This window comes from Macrobrachium nipponense, chromosome 5 (genome assembly GCF_015104395.2).
Source record: "Macrobrachium nipponense isolate FS-2020 chromosome 5, ASM1510439v2, whole genome shotgun sequence".
Lineage (NCBI taxonomy): Eukaryota > Metazoa > Arthropoda > Malacostraca > Decapoda > Palaemonidae > Macrobrachium > Macrobrachium nipponense.
In genome coordinates this window covers 83,498,470-83,522,364 of record NC_061107.1, presented here as the reverse complement: position 1 = coordinate 83,522,364, position 23,895 = coordinate 83,498,470, and the positions used below count along the sequence as shown (strand labels likewise).

Below are 23,895 nucleotides of genomic sequence, written 5' to 3'. Positions count from 1 at the left end.
TTGTCTTATGTCATGTGATAATGAGGCATTCAAAGGCTCATTGTTTCATATCGTGTGGTGATGAGGCCATCAGATGTAAATTGTCGTGTGAACATGCGATTATGAGGCTTTCAAAACCTCATTGTCCCATATTATGTGATAATGAGGCTTTCAAAACTTCATTGTCCCTTATGTGATAATGAGGTTTTCAAAACTCCAGTGTCCTATATTATGTGATGATGAGGCTTTCAAAACATCATTGTCCCATATCACGTGGTAATGATGCTTTTAAAACATCATTGTCCCATATTATGTGGTAATGAGGCTTTCAAAACCTCATTGTCCCCTATCATATGATAATGAGGCTTTCAGAACTTCATTGTCCCATATGTATGTGATAATGAGGCTTTCAAAACCTCTTTGTCCCATATTATGTGATAATGAGGCTTTCAAAACCTCTTTGTCCCATATTATGTGATAATGAGGCTTTCAAAATCTCATTGTCCCATGCGTATGTGATTTATACTTTTGGAAGCTCATTGTCACATGCTTATGTGACGATTTTTTTGAAGGCTAGGAGCGAGCTCTTGTTGCAAATATAACGAGGAATGTTTAGTTGTATTTCCTATGGAATTTTAGGCGAGAACAGTTGCTAAATTAGCAATGACAAAGGTTTAATTACTTTTGAGTTTTTTTTTCGTTTTCCACATCATCGTAAGGATGGTTTGAGATTTTTTTTTTTTTTTAAGAAAGTTTGTTTCGTTATACTTTGATAGATAGCTAGGTAGATAGGATAAATTGCAGGTAGATAGATACGGTAGGTGGTTAGGTATGTGTATAAAAAGATTGCTAGGTTTAGTACTCATTGGATATATAATTTTAAGCGATTGGTGTCTGTAGACGTGCATGATTGAAATTACTCATTTTATGGAACGGTCTGTGGGTTGACCTAGCTGTATAAAAATGACATAATTCTTTGGGTGAAGTCATAGCCATGTATGATATTGTTGCCATGGGTGTAAAATAGTATTAAGATTAAGATTAGATTAGGGAAGAAGAAGTAGGAAGCAAGAAGTCAGAAGTAAGAAGTAAAGAAGAACAAATAACGAAGAGAGAAGAAAACACATAAGAAGACAGAAGACATCGAATCTTGAAAAGAGGACACCAATCTCCACTTCGTTCTGAGGTAATTATTATTATTATTGTTTTTATGTTTGTGCGGATTTCTTAAGTTTTTGTATTGCACGACGAATTAAAAAAAATCTTGCATATTATGATATATATATATATATATATATATATATATATATATATATATATATAATATATATATATATATTATTTTTTTTTTTTTTTTTTTTTTTTGCTGCCGGACGCATATTTTGTCATGGAGAACAATTTGAATGCTGAGTTTTAAGGAGTAACTATTTTCGAGTTTTATTGCCAATAGTTTTATCGGGAAACCTGATGTTTACCATTTATGGTAGAATCGATTCTTGGTGTAGTATATATATATATATATATATATATATATATATATATATCATTTATTATATATTTATATATATATATATATATATATATATTATATATATATATATATATTATATATATATATATATATATATTTGATATTGTTTTGGTGACTTTTGCAGCGTTGAGTTGAAAGGAATCAATAATGTTTCTGTTTCTGGAAAATCCTTTTCATATATATATATATATATATATATATATATATATATATATATATATATATATATATATATATATATATATATAAGTATAGTGTGCTTTAATGCATGTAAGTTTCCAATCTTTTCTTTTGGAGTGATTGATAAGTTTTTGTGATGTGACCGAAGCATGAATTTTTTATCAACGTTTTTTTTATCCAATTCATTTGCTGAAGTATTAATTTTATGTCATTTTAATCTTATTAATGCTATCATCCAATATCTTTCGCATTTACTTTTTTTCATCTTTATCTTTTATTGAATACTTAAACTCCACTTATGGAAAATAAATTATTACAAGCAGGTTGGTTCCTGAAGCACCACTAAAGATAATTCTAAGTAAGCAACTCTCAACTTCACACGTCCACGTGTGTGTGTGTGTGTGTGTTTGTGTGTGTGTGTGTGTGTGTGTGTAATCAGTGCAGATATCCTATGGTTTTCTGTAATCTCAAATGGGATCTATTTGCCCTCTTCATACATTCATTAACCCGTCCCAAGTGGATTATCAAATACATTTGCTATATTATTATTATTATTATTATTTTTTTTTTTTTTTGCTCTATCACAGTCCTCCAATTCGACTGGGTGGTATTTATAGTGTGGGGTTCCGGGTTGCATCCTGCCTCCTTAGGAGTCCATCACTTTTCTTACTATGTGTGCCGTTTCTAGGATCACACTCTTCTGCATGAGGCCCGGAGCTACTTCAGCCTCTAGTTTTTCCAGATTCCTTTTCAGGGATCTTGGGATCGTGCCTAGTGCTCCTATGATTATGGGTACGATTTCCACTGGCATATCCCATATCCTTCTTATTTCTATTTTCAGATCTTGATACTTATCCATTTTTTCCCTCTCTTTCTCTTCAACTCTGGTGTCCCATGGTATTGCGACATCAATGAGTGATACTTTCTTCTTGACTTTGTCAATCAACGTCACGTCTGGTCTGTTTGCACGTATCACCCTATCCGTCCTGATACCATAGTCCCAGAGGATCTTTGCCTGATCGTTTTCTATCACTCCTTCAGGTTGGTGTTCGTACCACTTATTACTGCAAGGTAGCTGATGTTTCTTGCACAGGGTCCAGTGGAGGGCTTTTGCCACTGAATCATGCCTCTTTTTGTACTGGTTCTGTGCAAGTGCCGGGCATTCACTTGCTATGTGGTTTATGGTTTCATTTTTCGTATTGCACTTCCTACATATGGGAGAGATGTTATTTCCGTCTATCATACTTTGAACATATCTGGTTCTTAGGGCCTGATCTTGTGCCGCTGTTATCATTCCTTCAGTTTCCTTCTTTAGCTCTCCCCTCCGTAGCCATTGCCAATTGTCATCGCTGTCTCTGTATATTTCTGGGTCTTCGTCTACTTTTATTAGTCCTTCTTCCCATGCACTCTTTAGCCACTCGTCTTCACTGGTTTTCAGATATTGCCCCAGTGCTCTGTTTTCGATGTTGACGCATTCCTCTATACTTAGTAGTCCTCTCCCTCCTTCCTTTCGTGTTATGTATAGTCTGTCCGTATTTGCTCTTGGGTGTAGTGCTTTGTGTATTGTCATTTGTTTCCGGGTTTTCTGATCTATGCTGCGGAGTTCTGCCTTCGTCCATTCCACTATTCCTGCGCTGTATCTGATTACTGGCACTGCCCATGTGTTTATGGCTTTTATCATATTTCCGGCGTTGAGTTTTGACTTGACTATCGCCTTGAGTCTCTGCATATATTCTTTCCTGATCGTGTCCTTCATCTCTTGGTGTTTTATATCTCCTCCTTCCATTATTCCCAGGTATTTGTATCCTGTCTCATCTATGTGTTTGATGTTGCTCCCATCTGGTAGCTTTATCCCTTCAGTTCTCGTTACTTTGCCTTTTTGTATGTTGACTAAGGCGCATTTTTCTATTCCAAACTCCATCCTGATGTCCCCAGATACAATCCTTACAGTCTGGATTAGGGTATCTATTTCCTTGATGCTCTTACCATACAGCTTGATGTCGTCCATGAACATCAGATGGTTGATTTTGTTGCCTCTTTTCTTGAGTTGGTACCCGGCATCCATCTTCTGTAGTACTTTTGTCATGGGAATCATGGCTACTACGAAGAGTAGTGGGGACAGTGAGTCGCCCTGGAAGATCCCTCTCCTGATATTAACCTCTGCTAGTCTTTTTCCAGAGCTTGTAAGTATTGTATTCCAGTTTGCGCATTGTATTTTTGAGGAAGCTGATGGTATTTTTCCTCTGCCCCATATATTTTCAGGCATTCTATTAGCCATGTGTGTGGTATCATGTCGAAGGCTTTCTTATAGTCTATCCATGCCATGCTTAGGTTGGTTTTCCTTCTCCTACTGTTCTTCATTACCATTTTGTCTATCAGGAGCTGGTCTTTTGTGCCCCTACACTTCCTTCTGCAGCCTTTCTGTTGGTGGGGGATGGTGTTTGTCTCCTCTAGGTAGTTGTATAGCCTTTCACTGATGATACCTGTTAGTAACTTCCACATTATTGGTAGGCAGGTGATAGGCCTGTAGTTACTGGCTATATTTCCCTTACTCTTGTCTTTTTGTACTAAGGATGTTCTTCCTGTGGTCATCCATTTGGGTGCTTGGTGATTTGAGATACAATGCTGGAGTTGTTCTGCTATTCGTGGGTGTAGGGCCTTGAAGTTTTTTGAGCCAGTATCCATGGACTTCATCGGGACCTGGGGCTTTCCAGTTTGGCATTTTCTTTAGTTGGTGTCTGACTGTGTCTGTCGTGATCTCTGTGAATCTTTGTTTTATTCTCCCTGTTTCTTCTTCCTTGACTTCCTGGAGCCATGTTGCATGTTTGTTGTGTGGTACCGGATTGCTCCATATGTTTTCCGAGAGTCTCTTACTTGATTCGGCTTCAGGAATTTCTGGGTGGTTGTCTTCCCCTCTTAGTTGGCTGTATAGTCTTTTCTGGTTGGTTCCGAATAGTTTGTTCTGTTGGTATCCCTTATTCCTGTTCATGTACCGTTGGATCTTGTGTGCTTTGGCCTTAAGCCTCTGTTTTACATCTTCTATTGTGTTGTTTAGTCCCTCTCTTGCACTTTGTATTTTCTCGTTTGAGGTTCCTTCTTGTTTTCTTGCTTCTTAGCCTTTTTCTGCCATCTCTTTCAGTTTACTCAAGTCAGATCTCATCACCATGATTTGCTTTTCCTGGCGCCTTTTCCAAGGAGGTTGCTGTTTTGGTTTCTGTTGGGTTGGTTGTGACGGTGGTGTTGGTGTTCGAACCCCCATCAGTTCTGCTACTAATCTTGCTCCTGCATATGTCAAGTTATTTGTTTCTGTGATACTGGTGGTGTGTATTAGGCCCATTATTTCATTGACCTCACTTGTTTTCTCCCTTAATTTCTTGGTGTTGTAGGCTTTCATGGAGGGGATCTTTGTTCTCTCTGTATCTGGCTCCATCCATTGTCTAATCTTTTCTACCCATTCCGTCCTCTCTGTTACTTCGTCGGTGTTTCTTCGTGTGTCGTTGTTTGATACCTCATCCTCCCTCTCGTCTTCTGTGGCATCGTCTCTCAGTTCGTCTTCGTGTAATTCGTTGTCGTGTGACATTTCCCTTTCCAGTTCTTCTCTTTCTGTTGGGGAGAGCCAGTTCTTTTTCTTTATGTTCCTTACTTGGTCTGCCAGCCTCTGCTCTGTTTGGGGGGTGTTATTCCTCTCATTCCAGATGTTGACCAATCTTCTTCTATATCCTCTCTCCGTCGGGTTGCTTCTGATGTAGCATCTCCATATTTCCTTATTTTCTTCTCTTGTCCATTTCTTCCTTTTTGCCTCTGTAGCTCCAATCTCAGGCTGTTCATTACTGTCGTTGTGGTGATCAGTTGCTGGATGACGACCTCCAAGTACCTGACCGTCTTCCCCTACAATTGGGTTGAATACCTGGTTGCCGGACGAAGCTCCTCTGTTGCCAGAGGTTCCATTTACGTCGTTGTCGTTTATTCCATCATTTCTTTCCATCATTGCTGAGTTTTGCTATTTAACCCATTATTATTATTATTATTATTATTATTATTATTATTATTATTATTATTATTATTATTATTATTATTATTATTTAGAAAATTAACCTTGTCCATGTAGAACAAGTCCGCCAAAGGACCCCATTGACTTGAAATTCAAGCTTACATTGGAAATGAGTATCAGAATTTAATAGGAAATACTGATAGAAGAGATTTGTTATAAAAAAAGAAAAAATAAATTAACAAAAGATTAAATTATCTCTAAATATTTTTTTTTTAGTTTATTTCAAATTTAAAGTGTTTTTAGTCTTAAGATTAGCTTCGAGACATCTGAACTTTGTAGTTTCATCTCGTAGGTATTAGGTTTGTCCTTATTGCCCCAAGGATATTAATTACTTAAGGATCCGTTGTAAGTTCGATAAGGTTTGAATTGACGTGCTGACCTAACTTGTAATTTACAGGAGTAAATGCTATTATTGGAGGTAATAGGTAATGTATGTGGAATCCTGTGCGTTGATGTTCTGACAAAGGCTCTCTTGCGTCATTTGAGAGTTGAGTCTAACTTTGAGGCGTTGTGATAATATGGGCGTGAGGCAGGGAGGGCGTGGGCGGCAGTAGTAGGCTTTACAATCAATACATAGATCAATGCATCCCCCCCCTCTCCCCACCCCCTCCTCCCACCCTATAGTATTCCTTCCTCCCCCAGCATCTCCCCTCCTTGTGTCCTTATCAGATTTTGTCCCATAGTCAATGTTTTCCTCTTAATTGTATTTCAAGAGTCGTTCTCATTAGTGGTTCCCACACACTCCCTCCCTTCCCCCCAAACACTCGGGGTTTAGGGAGCGTTTAATTTAATTATTTTCTTGTTTTTAATCGCATTTTGGTAAGAGAAAAGCACTCCAGATTCCCCTCTGATTATTTGACCTAAATGTTTGTGGCATTGACCTACTTTTACCCCGTAGCCTGGGGGTTAGGTAATGCCGTCAGTGAACCTCGCGCGTTGCACTGTAGATATTCTTGAAGGGTATTCGCAGCATCCCTTAGGCCCCTAGCTGCAGCCCCTTTCATTCCTTTTTACTGTACCTCCTTTCATATTATCTTTTATCTTACTTTCCAATCTCTAATAACGTTTGTTTTATAATGCAGCTGTGAGGTCATGTTCCTGTTACACCTAAATCTTTTAAATCGCTGTTTCCCTTTCAGCGTTGAATGATCTCATGGGTCTCAATGCTTGGCCTTTAGCCTAAATCTTATATTCCAATACCAATTCTACCCTCCTACCAATTGTTTCAACATTATTTTCAGCACTAAATGACTTCATACGTCCCAGCGCTTGGCCTGTAACCTGAATTTTGCATTCTCATTCCATTCCTTGACCTACAGCAGGGTACACATAAAATAAAAAGTTCTACAGAAATGGAATTCGATCATTGCTAATTGTAGTCATTTGTCACCCTTAGCCGTTGAATCTTCTTAATATCGGATTTTGTATTGTAAAATCCGAGGTCCTAAAAGAAAAGAAATGAAGATAAATCAGATATATATATGTGTGAGCGTGTGTTCTGAACATGTTAGCAAGCTATTCTGTTTACATTTGGACATGGCTTTCGTCACGTCATGGGACAACTTGCAGAACTTAGTACAGAGTTAAGTCTTGCAGTGAATCTGTTTTATCTTCATCGTTGTTGTACCTTGAAGAATGTTCCGATATGATTAGAATCTTCGTAATTGCAGCCTTAACGTATCAGCACGATAGAAAGGTTATTTGAAGCTCTACTTTTCCCAGAAAAAAAAAATAATATTCGGTTCTTATAGATTTATATCTGGGTTATTCTTAAGTGGTGAATCTTATATAATGTTGTTGTTTTTAATATTTGTGTACCAGGTATTGCGAGGAAAATCAAATAAAATAGGAACTAAGGTGTCTAGACAAGTAATAAGACTTTTCGTGCGTGAAAAAAAAAATGAAGGAATAACAACCAAATACGCACCAAACTGTAATAACTAAGGAAGAGTAACCAGATGTGCCCCAAACTCTAATCACTAAGGAAGAGCAAATACGGACCAAACTCTAGCCACTAAGGAGTAGCAAATACGGACCAAACACTACCCAACTTAGAAATAGCAACCAAATACGCACCAAATTGTAATCACTAAGGAAGAGTAACTAGATGTGCCCCAAACTCTAATCACTAAGGAAGACAAATACGGGCCAAACTCTACCCACTAAGGGATACCAACAAGCCGCCGCCTTCTCGCGTTCTTAGACGACGTTGTCTCACAATAAACTTTTTTTTTTTTTTTTTTTTTTTTTTTTTTTTTTAAGGAGAATTTATGGCCTCGTTGCGTGTAGTACGAGGCTCCAACGTTTTTCAAATTATGGAGAGGAAGTTTTCCCTTTATATATCGCTCATATATATATCGCTCTTCCGCTGTCTTTTTTTATTTTATTTTTTGGGCCAGGAGTTATTAGCGTAATATTTTACATTTGATAAATGATTATTTGTGTCTGTGGGTGGCGTCGGCTTTCGCCGAGAAAGCTTCCGTTTTCAAAGTGATATATGGCTGAGCGTCTTGCTTTCTTCTTTCTTCTTTATATATAGAGGTTGGTGGAATCCTGTGAGTTCATTTTTTTTTCGTCTCCTAATGCATCTGCGTTCTTTGGATGTGCAGAAGTGTCGACGGAGATTAATTTGTTTGTTTAAAGACTTTGTCTTGTTAAATTTATCTTATTATAGTGGCAGCCAGTGTCACTTGTTTGATTGTTTTATTGTAGTGGTTCCCTGTGCTCTTTATTTAATAGTTACCAATTTTTCTGATCATCGACCTTGTTTTCTTGAAGATGGATTAACAAGAATCGTTCGTAACGTGGTGTTGTTCACATGCAATTATTAAGCTATTACGTAATGTAATAATAGGTAACCGCTTGTTTTGTGGGCTTTGCAGTATGTGCCGTTATTACAGGGCTGATCACATCAACTGTACGAGTAAAATGCGAGAGGGATTTATCTTTTCACCAGTATTGGTAAACCCTTATATTTAGAGCAAACGCTCACGGTTATTTGTATAATTCTCTCTCTCTCTCTCTCTCTCTCTCTCTCTCTCTCTCTCTCTCTCTCTCTCTCTCACACACACACACACACACACACATATTTGGAGCCTCTAATATTCAAGACAAGTGCATATTATTCTCTTATAATTTTCGTGACGATTTCTCTCTCTCTCTCTCTCTCTCTCTCTCTCTCTCTCTCTCTCTCTCTCTCTCTCTCATATTAATCTTTATTTGCGTGTCCTCATATAATCGTTCCTTAAATGAGTAGGGGGCCCAAAACTTGGAACAGGTTTACTTTGAAAGTTCTCGATTTAGCCCTACAATTCATTATTAAATGGGGTTTTAAAAAATAAGAAATAAAATGAACTGTGTACTTTATACCTGTCAAACGTTATACCCGAATGTTACGTCTGTTATACCATCACGACAGGTATAACTTTCAACTATTGCCCCCAAAACAAAGCTCAGTGTCAATCACGCCTGTATTGACTGAAGGGTTCCCTCCGCCCGTTTCCTAGACCCCCGTGTAAATTGCGCCATTAATCAGACGTCAGTAATTTTGGCTCCATCTCATTGTAATGAAGTTTTAGCTGAAAGGTTGCCGCGGCAACCTACCTGCTGGAAACCTAATTTACCTGTGTCTTTGAACTTGTCATCATCATCATCATCCCAGCGAGCAACAAAACCCTGTTGTTGCTGTTGGGAATACAAGTATGGCTACACTTTGTCCGTGTGTCTGTCTGACCTTTCTGTTTATATTGTCTGTCTTTATGTCTGTCGGCCTATTTGATGGTGCCATATGCATGGATGCTGTAATTATGCGTGAGGGGTGTCAGAACCCCCCCCCCCCTTCCCTTTTTATTGTCATTTATATAATAATAATACAGTGGAAGTAAAATAATAATAATAATAATAATAATAATATAATAATAATATAATAATAAAAATAATAAAAGTAAAGATAATTTATAATCCACTATCTCTAGACTGTTTTCCTATTTCTCTGTCTTATCTTCCATATATATATATATATATATATATATATATATATATTATATATATATATATATAGATATATATATATATTTATATAACATGTGTATGTGTCTCTGTATTTTATGGGTATTTAATTGACCCTCTTAAATTAAACAGCATGTTGGATGTTTATGTTTATTCAGATCTGTTTTTAATAAACAACATAGTTCAGATGCGTAAATATGCCATGAAAAGATTTGTGTTATTGTGTAATCTGTTTTCAACCAGTCTCTTAAATAGGATTAAATGTTATTCATGACGTTTCAGTAATGACTCTCTCTCTCTCTCTCTCTCTCTCTCTCTCTCTCTCTCTCTCTCTCTCTCTCTCTCTCAGGTACTATTTCGGTCATTATTCAGGTTACCTCTTCCCAATTTTATTCTTAGGAACTTTGTAACCCGTGGAATATATACTTCTTGGACTGTTTCATTATTATCACTTTTGAACTTTGAAATTTTCTCCAATCTTTCCTTTTCCCTAAGTCTCTTAAGATATTTTGCTTCAAGAGAACAATTTTTCGCCTCTTCCACAGTTCATCCCATTCCTTTTATTTTTTTTTCCTTTTTGTTCTGGTTTCTTTCTAGCCTGGGCTACAAAAAAAGCGTTGGGTGGCGTGCACCTCTGGCTTCTGCGCATTAAAAAAAAAAAAAAAAATTTGCGTCGTGGCTGTTTCCAAGAAACTTTTCCCATTTCCTCATGGGGAATAATATCACCAATTAAACTTTCTGCTAAAAAAATACCTTCATTCGAACTGCAGCTTTTCAGAATATCTAAGTATAATTATCATAATTATGTATATAATGTTTCTTTGTATTCACATGTATTACAAGCGAGGTGTTTTCATGCGTAATTTCACCCTTACCATTGCCTTTCCAGTTTTACGTAACTTCGATATTTTGATAATTTTTTTTGTTTTGTAATTGGAGAGCAGAAAGGAGCCAGAGTGGCTGTTAACAGAAGTTTTTTAAGGGTTGGTGATTTTGCAGGTGTGGGCAAAAGTTAAACAAAACTGTAGAAATCGAAGGTGATTTTGGTTTTGTTCCCTGTGTGTATGTTTGCATGTATATATTGAGTAAATATTTGTGTGTATACCTGTTTGCGTATATATATTTATGTAATATATATATATATATATATATATATATATATATATATATGTGTGTGTGTGTGTGTGTGTGTGTGTGTGTGTGCAGGACTGCAAATGCCAAACTTCTACTTGAATCTCTTTTCGAATTCTGAAGGCTTCCCACCCCCCTGTTTTTTATTTTCAATTCTAAGTCGTATCTGTAGCTCGTTATAAGTTTTGCTTTACTAACTTTCCGTTGAATCTTTTTTTTACTTGTAATATTTGTTGAATTTCTAGGAAAAAAATCATTCGGCGAAAAATGTTGTACGTTCTCGTTAGGTTAAAGCTAAACTTTTGTATAGAACTGGTTTCGGAATCTCTCTCTCTCTCTCTCTCTCTCTCTCTCTCTCTCTCTCTCTCTCTCTCTCTCTTCTCTCTCTCTCTCTCATCCTTCTTCTTCGTGTACAGTCGTTTCTTATATAATTATATGGGTCCTTAAATGTATAGTAAGTTGTCTTTGATAGTTTTCGACTTATCCTTTTGCTGATTATTTATAATTTTCTTCACTTTCTCGTTTTCACATAATTGGCATTTTGCTATTTAGAAACTGTTTTTGATAGCAATGACTATTGTATTTATTCCATGTGGATGTTCGCACATGTGGGATTATTATTAATAAGGAATAATATTGCTTAGAGGGTGGAGTTTTGAGAGAGAAAGTTTTAAATTCTTCGACTGCTTAGAAACAGGTGTAGTCCTTGAATTGACGTGAGTTATTGTACACTCCCCCTTTGATGCTCATTTACGTAAAATTGCCACGTTCCTCATTAAATGTACTCGTAAAGTTTCAAGATGACCTTTTAATGGACCCCTTGTTCCATAGAAATTTCTCTCCCTCCTGTAGGCGGCGCCAGAGGTTCGTGTTTTCTCTCTCTTGGAATTTATTGGGTATCTTATTTGTTTCTGCACGGAGCGTAAAAGTGTCATCCTTAATCTTAGGTTAATGGGAACCGAGGTGGTTTGTTCAGCTGAATGTGGAATAAGGGGGAAATACCATTACAAGGTTGTTGTTTGCCATACATACATACATTTATTTATTTATTTATTTATTTGTTTGTTTATTTATTTTTTATCATTTATTTATTTATTGATTTATTTATAATTTATGTATTTATTCTTTTATTTACTTTTATATTAGTTTTTCTGTTAGTAGTGATTCTTTACTAAATAGAGATATTCCTTCAGTCAAGAAAGATATACTTGACCTTTGGTTCATATTCTTTATTGGCTCTTTAATTCTGGGTCATATTCTTTACTGGTTCTTTAATTTTGGTTCATATTTTTTATTGGTTCTGTAATTCTGGTTTATATTATGTTCAGGTACTTTGGTTCTGGTTCGTATTCTTTTCTGTTACTTTTTTCTGGATTACATTATGTACTTTTGCTTTAATTCTGGTTCATATTCTTTATTGGTTCTGAAATTCTTGTTTATATTCTATATTGGTTATTTGATTTTGTGTCATATTCTTTACTGGTTCTGTAATTCTGGTTTATATTATGTAATGATACTTAAAGTGTGGTTCACATTCTTAACTTGTTCTTTAACTCTGGTTTATATTCTTTACTCTTACTTTGATTCCGGTTCATAATCTTTACTGATTCTTTAATTCTGGTTCATATTCTATACTGATTCTTTAAATCTGGTTTATATTCTTCATTATTCCTTTAATTTTGGTGTCTTTCTATAATTTTGGCTCATGTTCTATATTGGTTTCATATTCTATATTCATACTCAGCCAATTCAGGCTTAAGCATCTTCTTGTATCATGACATGTCAGGCATTGGTAACCTCTACAGCGACAGCCTCAACAGATGGTTTGCCCATTCCAGTGCAACAGAGAAAGAACCAAAACGTAGTTTTCCTCTGAACGTTTAACTTAGGTGACGCTGACTTTAATTTCTAGGGAAAATCTTTATTTGAACAATGACTCCTAGAGTAAGGATTGGAGTTATTTCAGACGTACAACAGAAAAGCATTAAACCCAAGGTTTGAGGATAGAACGTTGAAGGGAATATATTTTTACGATATTTTTTTATATTTGTTTTATTTCCAGAGTTTTACTATACCAGTTGTAAGTAATAATGCTCATTGGTTTTATTTTTAAACTGGTGCTGGATAATTTACAGCAGTGCATACCTCTCTCTCTCTCTCTCTCTCTCTCTCTCTCTCTCTCTTCTCTCTCATGGAAACCGTGTTTATAAACAAGGCTGGCGGTTGTATAAGTAATACGGTTTGGAGTACAAAACATATATTTGAGAAATTACATTTATATTCCATTTGAGAGAGAGAGAGAGAGAGAGCGAGAGAGAGAGAGAGAGAACTTGAACCCCTGTGTATATTTTGTCTTCGAGTAATAATTCTGATAATATTGTCTTAACTTAATATTAGAAGCAGCAAGATCTAGGAAGATAGAACAAGGAGGAGGATTGGGAATAGTAATTTATTAGTGAAGAACGCGAGTAATGTCAAGACGAAGGAGGAGTAAGTACCATTACATAGATGATTAGAACACTGTGTCGATGTTTGACGAAGCGTTGCTGCTGTTGGTGTTTGGGAAAGGCATTGAATGCTGCATTAAAGATGAATAACCATCGGGGAAGTAAAGCCTCAACAACACGTCATCGCTTCAAGGAATTGGCTAAGCCGATTTCAGCCACAAGTTGCTGAGAGAGAGACTCTCTCTCTCTCTCTCTCTCTCTCTCATTACTAAGGGCGGCTGGCGCATATGGTGTCTTTATGAATCGTATTGTGGCGTAAGCTTGTAATCTTCTACCGACTTCGGTGAAATTCTTCACATTTTGACGTTTGCTCTGTTATATCAGAGTTGTTTATGATACCACTTAATTAATATTCATGTTCGTTATTTTTGATTAGTAATTTTGGTATCATCTTGTAAACCCTACGGACTTACATACCCACGTTTCAGTATGTAAAAATTTCCACCCCATTTTCTTTTTACAGCGTAGGCGAAATATATGAAGGATCCACTTTATAATTGTAGCATGATGTTTTTGTAGCATGTTTATCACTATATACAGATGTAATGGACCGAGAAGGTTTTTTTTTTATAACTCTGTACTTTTGTTCCAACACGAACAATTGAATACTGGCCAAAAATGGAAAGAATGCAATATCTGCAAAATTTCCGAAATTGAGACATGCCATCTATTCGGCTCGTGGAACACTAGTACACAATTTACTGCAGTTTCAGAATGATTCTTCAATGCTTTCCACGAGTAATTAGTGGGTCCATTTGCAGTGTCTGCAAAATCAGTAGTAAAGCAAAGGAAAACTGCAATACATAGCATTTTTCTCAGTTTTGCATTTTTGCAGGTACTGCAGTCTTTACTTTACAGATACACAATAACATTCCTGTAATGTCCGCGTATTGAGTCATGTCTCTATATACCGTTTGCATGTTTCTTAAGTACGTTCGCTCGTTAATTTTTCTGTGTATTTCCTTCCATGTATATCTTGTTTGTTCACCTTCTCCGCTCTGTTTGTATCACTTGCCCTCAAAATATGTATGTGTGTGTGTATGTAATATATATATATATATATATATATATATATATATATATATATACATATACATATACATATACATATACATACATACATACATAATATATATATTGTGTGTATTATATATATATATATATATATATATATATATATATATATATATATATATATAATCTTAATGTAAATACGTTTAGATCCCCAAAATATAAAATTCTTTATTCCTTCCATTCAACATTAATAAGCCTTTTCTTTATTTCCTATATAAATACTTCTGTGGTCCTTGGTATTTGTTGCCATCCATAAAGTTGATGTAGACAACGAATCGCAATTCATGATCTAATTGGGTTCTCAAGAGTAGGTAGTATTTACCAGGCAATGCCAACATTCCTGTCCTACTCTAGAAGGTTGAAGGTGAATGACCTCTTATCGTCAAAAATGGACGGTGATATAAGATAACTCCAAAGTCTAAGGTTGCTGTTTGGAAGCTTGAAGTTCAAGTCAGTGGCCCCTTTGGGCTTGTTCCATGTACCTAAGATTCATCTTCTCAAGAAAAGAGGCAACGGAATTAACCATCTGATGTTCATGGACGACATCAAGCTGTACGGTAAGAGCATCAAGGAAATAGATACCCTAATCCAGACTGTAAGGATTGTATCAGGATGGAGTTTGGAATAGAAAAATGTGCCTTAGTCTACATACAAAAGGGTAAAGTAACAAGGACTAAAAGGATAAAGATAGCAGATGGAAACAACATCAAACACATAGATGAGACGGGATACAAATACCTGGGAATAATGGAAGGAGGGGATATAAAGGACTCGATCAGGAAAGAATATATGCAGAGACTCAAGGCGATACTCAAGTCAAAACTCAACGCCGGAAATATGATTAAAGCGTAAACACATGGGCAGTGCCAGTAATCAGATACAGCTCAGGAATAGTGGAATGGACGAAGGTAGAACTTCGCAGCATAGACCAGAAAACGAGGAAACGTATGACAATACACAAAACACTACACCCAAGAGCAAATACGGACAGACTATACATAACACGAAAGGAAGGAGAGAGGGGACTACAAAGCATAGAGGACTGCGTCAACATCGAGAACAGAGCATTGGGGCAATATATGAAGACCAGTGAAGACGAGTGGCTAAAGAGTGCATGGGAAGAAGGACTGATAAAAGTAGACGAAGACCCAGAAATATACAGACACGAGAAAGACAAGCAGAACAGAGGAATGGCGTAACAAACCAATGCACGGACAATACTTGAGACAGACTAAAGAACTAGCCAGCAATGACACGTGGCAATGGCTGTAGAGGGGAGAGCTCAAGAAGGAAACTGAAGGAATGATAACAGCGGCACAAGATCAAGCCCAAAGAACCAAATATGTCCAAAGTATGATAGATGGAAATAACATCTCTCCCATATGTAGGAAGTGCAATACGAAAAATGAAACCATAAACCACATAGCAAGCGAATGTCCGGCACTTACACAGAACCAGTACAAAAAGAGGCATGATTCAGTAGCTAAAGCCCTCCACTGGAGCCTGTGCAAGAATCACCAGCTACCTTGCAGTAATACGTGGTACGAACACCAACCTGAGGGAGTGATAGAAAACGATCAGGCAAAGATCCTCTGGGACTACGGTATCAGAACAGATAGGGTGATACATGCAAATAGACCAGACGTGACGTTGATTGACAAAATCAAGAAGAAAGTATCACTCATTGATGTCGCAATACCATGGGACACCAGAGTTGAAGAGAAAGAGAGGGAAAAAATGGATAAGTATCAAGACCTGAAAATAGAAATAAGAAGGATATGGGATATGGCAGTGGAAATCGTACCCATAATCATAGGAGCACTAGGCACGATCCCAAGATCCCTGAAAAGGAATCTGGAAAAACTAGAGGCTGAAGTAGCTCCAGGACTCATGCAGAGAGTGTAATCCTAGAAACGACGCACATAGTAAGAAAAGTGATGGACTCCTAAGGAAGCGGATGCAACCCGGAACCCCACACTATAAATACCACCCAGTCGAGTTAGTGGACTGTGATAGAGCCCCCCCCCCCACCCCCCCCAAAAAAAAAAAAAAAAATAAATAAATAAATAATAATAATGATAATAATATAGGGGGTAGTTGTGGTAGTATATCGTGATATTTATTGCCCCTTGTATAACCGTGTTCTGATGACAACAACAACAACAATAATAATAATAATAATAATAATAATAATAATGATAATGATAATAATAATAATAATAATAATTTCATTATTATTCCCATCAAGGAAATATCCAAAGTCCCCTTTGAATCGGTGCATAAAGAGTATAAGTGAAGTATGCTCACTCCAATGGCTGATGTTAATGAACAACATGAACAACCAAAGGCTGTGACAGATTGTATAAGTGAGAGAGAGAGAGAGAGAGAGAGAGAGAGAGAGAGAGAGAGAGAGAGAGAGAGAGAGAGAGAGAGCAGGTGCGTTCTATTATTAACAGCTAGAGGAATGTTCCTTGCAAATGTGTTCTCAGACAGATCTAAAGACCCTCACCATATTTGAAGGAGTGGTTCTCTGAATTGTTTGATCTTTTTTTTTTTTTTTTTTTTTTTTTTTTTTTTTTTTTTTTTTTTTTTTTTTTTCATTTCCCTAGGATTTATTTGATGTCATATTAAGTTAGAGGCGACAGGTGGGTGTTGACTGTCACCCTACATATCGTGAAAAAATGGGAAAAATTACTGATATATGTAGGTTTGGTTTTATTTACCCAGACCGGCATGTGCATAGATTTTGCAGTCAGTTTCCGTTTCAGCGCTGAATGATCTCATAGGTCCCAATGCTTGGCCTTTGGCCTAAATTCTATATTCAATTCAAGTTTGCGTATGTTGCGATATTATAAAGTATCATTCGAATAGCCATCAGGATAGTGTACCATTCAAGGTAACCTACCTTGCAGACGTTTGTATGGACCACATTAGGTTTTGAGAAAATCTCGTTTTCCTTCAAATGACAATAATGATTTCACCATCCCTTCGTGATTTCTTCTTACGGCTTCTCTAAGTGACATTTAATACTCTCATCCTTCTTACCCCTGCTGTAACATTTCTCTACGTGATCTGACGGGAAACCAATTAGCAAGGCTGTTTGTTAGCGCGCGTAAAAAAATGGCGCCCCTCAGAAGGTATTTCATATCACGCTGGCACTGATGATTCTTGCTAAATCAACCGTGGCTCAGTGCAGAGGGCTAAAAGGGTTTTCGTTTTAGCTCTTCACATCCTTTAATTTAATCGGAATTAAAGTATTACGGGGTTGTCGTGTTATATAATTCAGAACCCACCGGGACTGAAAGAGTGATTCTGCTCTCGTTTCCCAGTTTGAATGCCTCAAAATGCGCCGTTAAGAACGAAATGCATTTCTGTACAAATGCTGAGTTTTTGCCTTCCTTCCTATGGGGATCCACGGGGGGGGGGAAAAGGGGGGGGGGGGGTGGGGGTGGCGGGGGGGAGGAGAAGAAGAAGAAGGTTGCCATGAAATACATTTCCCATTTCAGCCCTGTATCCAGCTTTATAAACGTGACTAAAATTTCAATGCGTTCACTGACTTTCTAGATGTTTTATCATCTCGAGAAAAATGCCCTTGTAATTAGATGAGCATTAGCAATCGGACGCTTGAAGACTACACGAACATCCACGTAAGTTTGCCTCAAATCTCATGCTCGAAAAGGTATCTGTGAACTAATTCCTCGCACAAAAATTTCGAGATAATTCAGAAAAAGCATGTTCAAAGATATAGAAAAAAAAATTTGATTTTCTTCCTTCGTCTTAAATTTCAGTGAGAATATTTAAAACATTGGAATTTCGAAATAATTAAATGGCTTCTGTACACTGAAGACTGCTAAGTATATTAGGGTTTCTATACAGGGCAGAAAGATGATAATATTTTATATATATATATATATCTATATATATATATATATATATATATATATATATATATATATATATATATATATATATATATATATATATATATATATATATATATATATATATATATATATATATATATATATATATATATATATATATATATATTACATACATGTGTGTGTGAGTGTGCCTTTTCTGTGCTTCTAAAGTGAATATATTTTTAAACGTGTTTACATAATGGAGTGAAATTTATTAGTGTGGATTGTCCCCTTTACTTTCGATATGCGCTTCTTGGCACTGCTCAAGGATGAGGGGAACACTAAAACATATATTCTCGTGAGGTTACAAAAAAAAAAAAAAACAAAAAAACAAAGACAAATAGAATGCGTCGGTGATGTCATGATTATTTTCACACATATGAAGGTAGCATAATGACTACAGGATGTAGGTGTCGCTATGGGGTGTAAAATGCTCATAAGATTTATTTTGATTATATTTGGATACTTTGGTAGTTTCTGTACGCCTATGGCAGTGTTTGTATATGTTGGGTTACGTATATAATCATGTATCACCAGAATTAGTGGGTTCTTTCATTGTGTGTAAATGTGTGTATTTCATTAAGATAGTTAAGGTCAAAACTAGGGAATATTTGATATATTGGCTGTTACATATATACTCGCAAAAATAGCCTTGTAAGCTTGTGCACGTGTGCATGCAAATGTTTAACCTTTATATATAAAAGATTTTTTCAATCACGAGATGTTTGTGCACGAGTCTAAAATACATTGGTTCCTCCTTGAAGTACGTTTTCTTATTTAAAGGTTTACGATGGTAAAGCATGGGTCCTTTGCTACTGATGGAGGGGGACTTACTTATTTGGGGAAGCGGTCCCGAGAAGCCAGCGTTTCTTTAGGTTTTCATGATTTTCCCCCTTGATTTTTTTTTGGCATTTTCTTAGTTTTGGTTGATTAGAATGATTTATCAGTATGCTTATCCGTATAAAATTTCGTAAAATTATGACGATATAAAGGTGTTTGTATGCGTTTCATTATACTGAAGTTAGTTTGCAGCATAAGTAGGTCTACCTAGATGGTTCAGGCCCTTTCGTCGTAGTTCCATTAAACTATTCTTTCACTGCATGTACTACGAAAGCAGTTCATCTCATTAAAGTAATTCTATTTACTTTAATTAACACTCATCATCCACCGTGTACTTCTGTTAAGAGAATTGGACATGTGTTTGTTGCAATACAATGAATAGTCCAACACTTACTTTGGTCTTCCATCCTCTCATTTTTTTCCTCCGTTTGCTTCTGTGCTTTGCTTATTCCGCTCTCTTAACGATTTGACTCAGTCGTAAGGTCCAGGCACCTTATTAATTCATATGCTATTCATTATCGTAAATATTACGATTTGCAATATTATTTTGTATATATATATATATATATATATATATATATATATATATATATATATATACATATATATATGTGTGTGTGTGTGTTACGCAAAATGTGAATAATTGCCAAATGTGTACATTTTGCAATTAATTTTGCCTATTGTGTACAATTTGCAGCGCTTGGTGCCTGCAAATTGTACATAATAGGCAAAATTAATTGCAAAATGTACACATTTGGCAATTATCCACATTTTGCGTAACACACACACACACACACACACACACATATATATATATATATATCTATATATATATATGTGTGTGTGTGTGTGTGTGTGTGTGTGTGTAAGCTGTGTGCGTATAAGTGAATTTTATGACATCACCGTATTTCATATACCAGCATTAAGCTACAAATGCCCTATATACATACATACATGCATTCATATATATATATATATATATATATATATATTATATATTGTGTTTTGATATGTACTCATTTCTAGTTACAACTTTCCTTTATTCCTTAATTCTCTTTTCCCTTCTGTTCCCTTCTGGTTTCTCTCGTGTACACTATTCCCAATAATAATAATAATAATATTAATATAATAATAATAATAATAATAATAATAATAGCTACATGTATATTAGTCTCAAATAGTAATCAATATTTTTCTTTTATTATAGTTACCCTTCAGGTTAAAACCTTCATTGAGAATCTCTCTCTCTCTCTCTCTCTCTCTCTCTCTCTCTCTCTCTCTCTCTCTCCTCACACACACACACACAGGAAATAAGAATATTCGTTTTTTCTCTCTTGTCAGAAGAGATAAATTTCTACTAAAAAGAATAAAAATGATGAAAATTGTCCATTTCTTGCGGGCGCCGTATTTTCCTGCCATACGTTTTGGGAATTGTACGCAAAAGATTTATGTTTGCATTTTTCTGTTATATATAAATGTTTTTTTTTTAAAGTATACGTTTCTCCGAAATAAAAATCATTTTGAGAGTACGTGGCTATTATTAAGTTTAAAGGCGATCGTATACGAGAAACGCTAGATCTAGGGCGGTCATTGCCGAGCCACGGGTGGGACCCATTTTCTGTCGAAATAAAGGGGACCTGGTTTGGTTTGCGAGCGAGAGATGGCAGCACCGGGCGGTCCTCGCGTCTGGAGCTGGTTGAATGAGCGATCCTTCTTCTATCAAGTTTTTGCTACTAGATGGCGCGAGAATACGCTCTACGGACTCCAATTCTCTTCTTTCTTTCTCCTCTTCATTTTTTTCTTCTTCTCTTGCCGCTGCGTTTCTCCCTTCGCCCCCTTAAAAATTGAGCGCTTTATAAGAGTGCTTCTATGTTAAGACTCTCTCGAGGACATTGTTTCTTGATTCTTTTATGAGGTGCAGCTGTCGAGAATTTTTTGATGGTTCGCCGTGGACTGTATACCTGAAGCATTCTCGGATTTGGGAGGCTGTTATAGTCTCATAATTACTGTGCACCGATTCCTCTTCCCCTTCTCTTCCGCGTCTTCCCATGCACATTCCTTATCATAGGCAGCGTAATGCCTATGCGGATTCCAGGGGGCGTGTTCGTCGTGGAATTTACGGTGGCCTGAATCTTTTCTTCCCCAAATATTGTTGTTTTGTTGGGATCGTCAAGGCACGGTCTAGGTACCTCACAGTACGTCCTGAAGACTTTAACGCTGTTTGTTTTGTAGACCTATGTATTTGTGCCCTAGTTTAGTATGTGTTTACAGGCCTCTGTCAGTAAATCAGGTAGAATTTCTGTCATTTTTTGACCGGCAGAATGTGTTGTGGTTGAACTGGTAGTCTGAATTTTCCTGCGAAATATATCAACGGAGCTGTATTAGGATACCTGGAGATTTGATGCGAGCAATATCAGGATCTGCTCCAGTACATTTTAGAAAGCTATGTTAACCAAGGTGCTTATAATATTACACGCAGGATAACGTCAATAATTTATTTTTGATAACATCAGTATAGACTCAAAGGTGTTTGCCTTTCGCTAAAGTGTCAGAAAATTATCAGGCTCTCTCTCTCTCTCTCTCTCTCTCTCTTCTCTCTCTCTCTCAGTGTGGAAAAGTTTAAAAGAAAGCTAGACAAAGTCTCTTTCTCAGACCGTATTTCTCGTACTTTATCAGTCGTTGGCGCTGTTTATTTATTTGTTTTTAAAGGGCTGGCTTGATTTCATATCCCGCTCTGAAAAGGAGTCATTTAGTGAAGGTTTTTCATGTTCGCGAGTGTGTATTCATGTTCGCGAGTGTGTAGGACATGGCTGATGTTTCGCGTAGATAGATAGCTGTGGCGAATTGATATGTGTGAAGAATGTTTTGGCTAACATTATCTGTGATGAAATCCCTTGGCTAAGCTTTTGAATGTGGAAAACGTGGCGAGGTATCTGTCGGATATGAATTCACCCCGTGTGTGTTTTCGTTTGAGCGAATTTTCAGTAGCTGAAAAGATAATAATTTTTTTTTTTTTATCATTGATTACGGGAACTTTTCTTAATCGCTGTGGAGGACTTAATTACCCTTCTCTCTCTCTCTCTCTCTCTCTTGAACTTCCTTATTGTTGTTTTTTTTATTGTTTGATAGAACGTTGCGTCGATGTGCTTATATTAGTGACAGCAGTGCTGTATTCTCCGTAGGGGGTAAGTGCCGTCAGTGGACCCCGTGCGGTGCACTGTAGGCATTACTTAAGGTGTTCTTTGCAGCATGCCTTCGGCTCCTAGCTACAACCGCTTTCGTTCTTTATAGTGTACCTCCTTTCATATTCTCTTTCATCTTACTTTCCACCCTCTCTTAACACTTGATTCATAGTGCAACTGCGAGGTTTTCCTCCTGTTACACTTTTCAAACCTTTTACTGTCAATTTCCATTTCAGCGCTGAATGACCTCGTAGGTCCCAGTGCTTGGACTTTGGCCTAAATCGTATATTCAAGTCGACTCAACAGTGCTGTGTTGCTAAACATCCCTTGTGAATGTACTTCGATATGAAATGTATATATATATATATATATATATATATATATATATATATATATTATATATATATATATATGTATAATTTAGTATCAAGTGCAATCTAGCACAAGACATGAGTGAAGACGCCATCTTTTGCTTCCATGGTCTGTAAAGAGTTGTATATGCTATATAAAACTAATCAAAAGTACTAGGGTTGCTTGGGTAGGCAGAGGTTTCAAAATGCTGTTTGTCCTTAGGGTGTTGGAAGTCCGGTATATACCAGTAACACCTCAGTAACTTGCAAAGCTACGGTTTCTACGGAACTGCTAAATATAACATAGAAAGACCAGTATGATGTCTCACCAATCTGTAGAAAGGCTTGCTCGTCTTTTCATGTTTGATGCGTTTAGTAAAAAAAAAAAAAAAGAAAATCGTGCTTAATAGTACTTCACTGGCTATATTTGTCTCAGAATCGGTTAATTATGCAGATCACAGCCGCAGAGCACCAAAAAGCAGTGGCAACTGAAAACGAGGAATACTTCGTCATCAGCCTTTTGATACCAGGTGCTGCCTGCCCCGTCCTTCGTAATATCGTGGCAGTATTGAGCGTATTGATTGACTTGCGTTGTACTGTGAAATATTCGGAGCCATTTTATTGATGCGCTTTTGTATGAGAGTTGTTTGTTTTGCACCAAAGGCATTGATTGTAATGTACATGTTTGTATAGTGGGATGTCATATTTGCTCAGTATTTTTTTTCTGAATTATTCAGTGAATTGTGATAATTGTCTCGACCTTAGTTTCTGAATTGTTATGTATTTTACAGTTAATCATTCTGTGTGTTATGACCTATGAATCTCTATGGGTAAGTTGTGCTCTCTCTCTCTCTCTCTCTCTCTCTCTCTCTCTCTCTCTCTCTCTCTCTCTCTCTCTCTCTCTCCCCTCCAAGAGAGAGAGAGAGAGAGAGAGAGAGAGAGAGAAACTTGCCTCGAATCGAGCTTTCGTCATTTGGATAAGTTTCAAAGTCGTCATAATAATTTATCGCGTTGTTGACAGTTTCAGATTTGGGATATGTATTTTGCATCGTGTTTGCTAAGAATTATGTTGTGAAAACTTTAAAAGTTTAAAGTGAGCCTTGAATATATATTCCTCATTTATTACAAGTAATAAGCAT

At 36.6% G+C, this 23,895-nt stretch overlaps 2 protein-coding genes across 2 annotated transcripts in view; both read left to right on the top strand.

Moving 5' to 3' along the window:
* LOC135215472 (neurocalcin homolog) overlaps positions 1–23,895 on the top strand; it is a 736,775-nt gene that overhangs the window by 102,937 nt on the left and 609,943 nt on the right.
* Positions 42–23,895, top strand: part of LOC135215470 (neuronal calcium sensor 2-like) — a 558,746-nt gene continuing 534,892 nt past the window's right edge. Inside the window, exon 1 of the mRNA XM_064250212.1 lies at positions 42–1,165. The gene's annotated coding sequence lies outside the window, so the exon portion shown is untranslated. The remainder of the gene's footprint in view (positions 1,166–23,895) is intronic.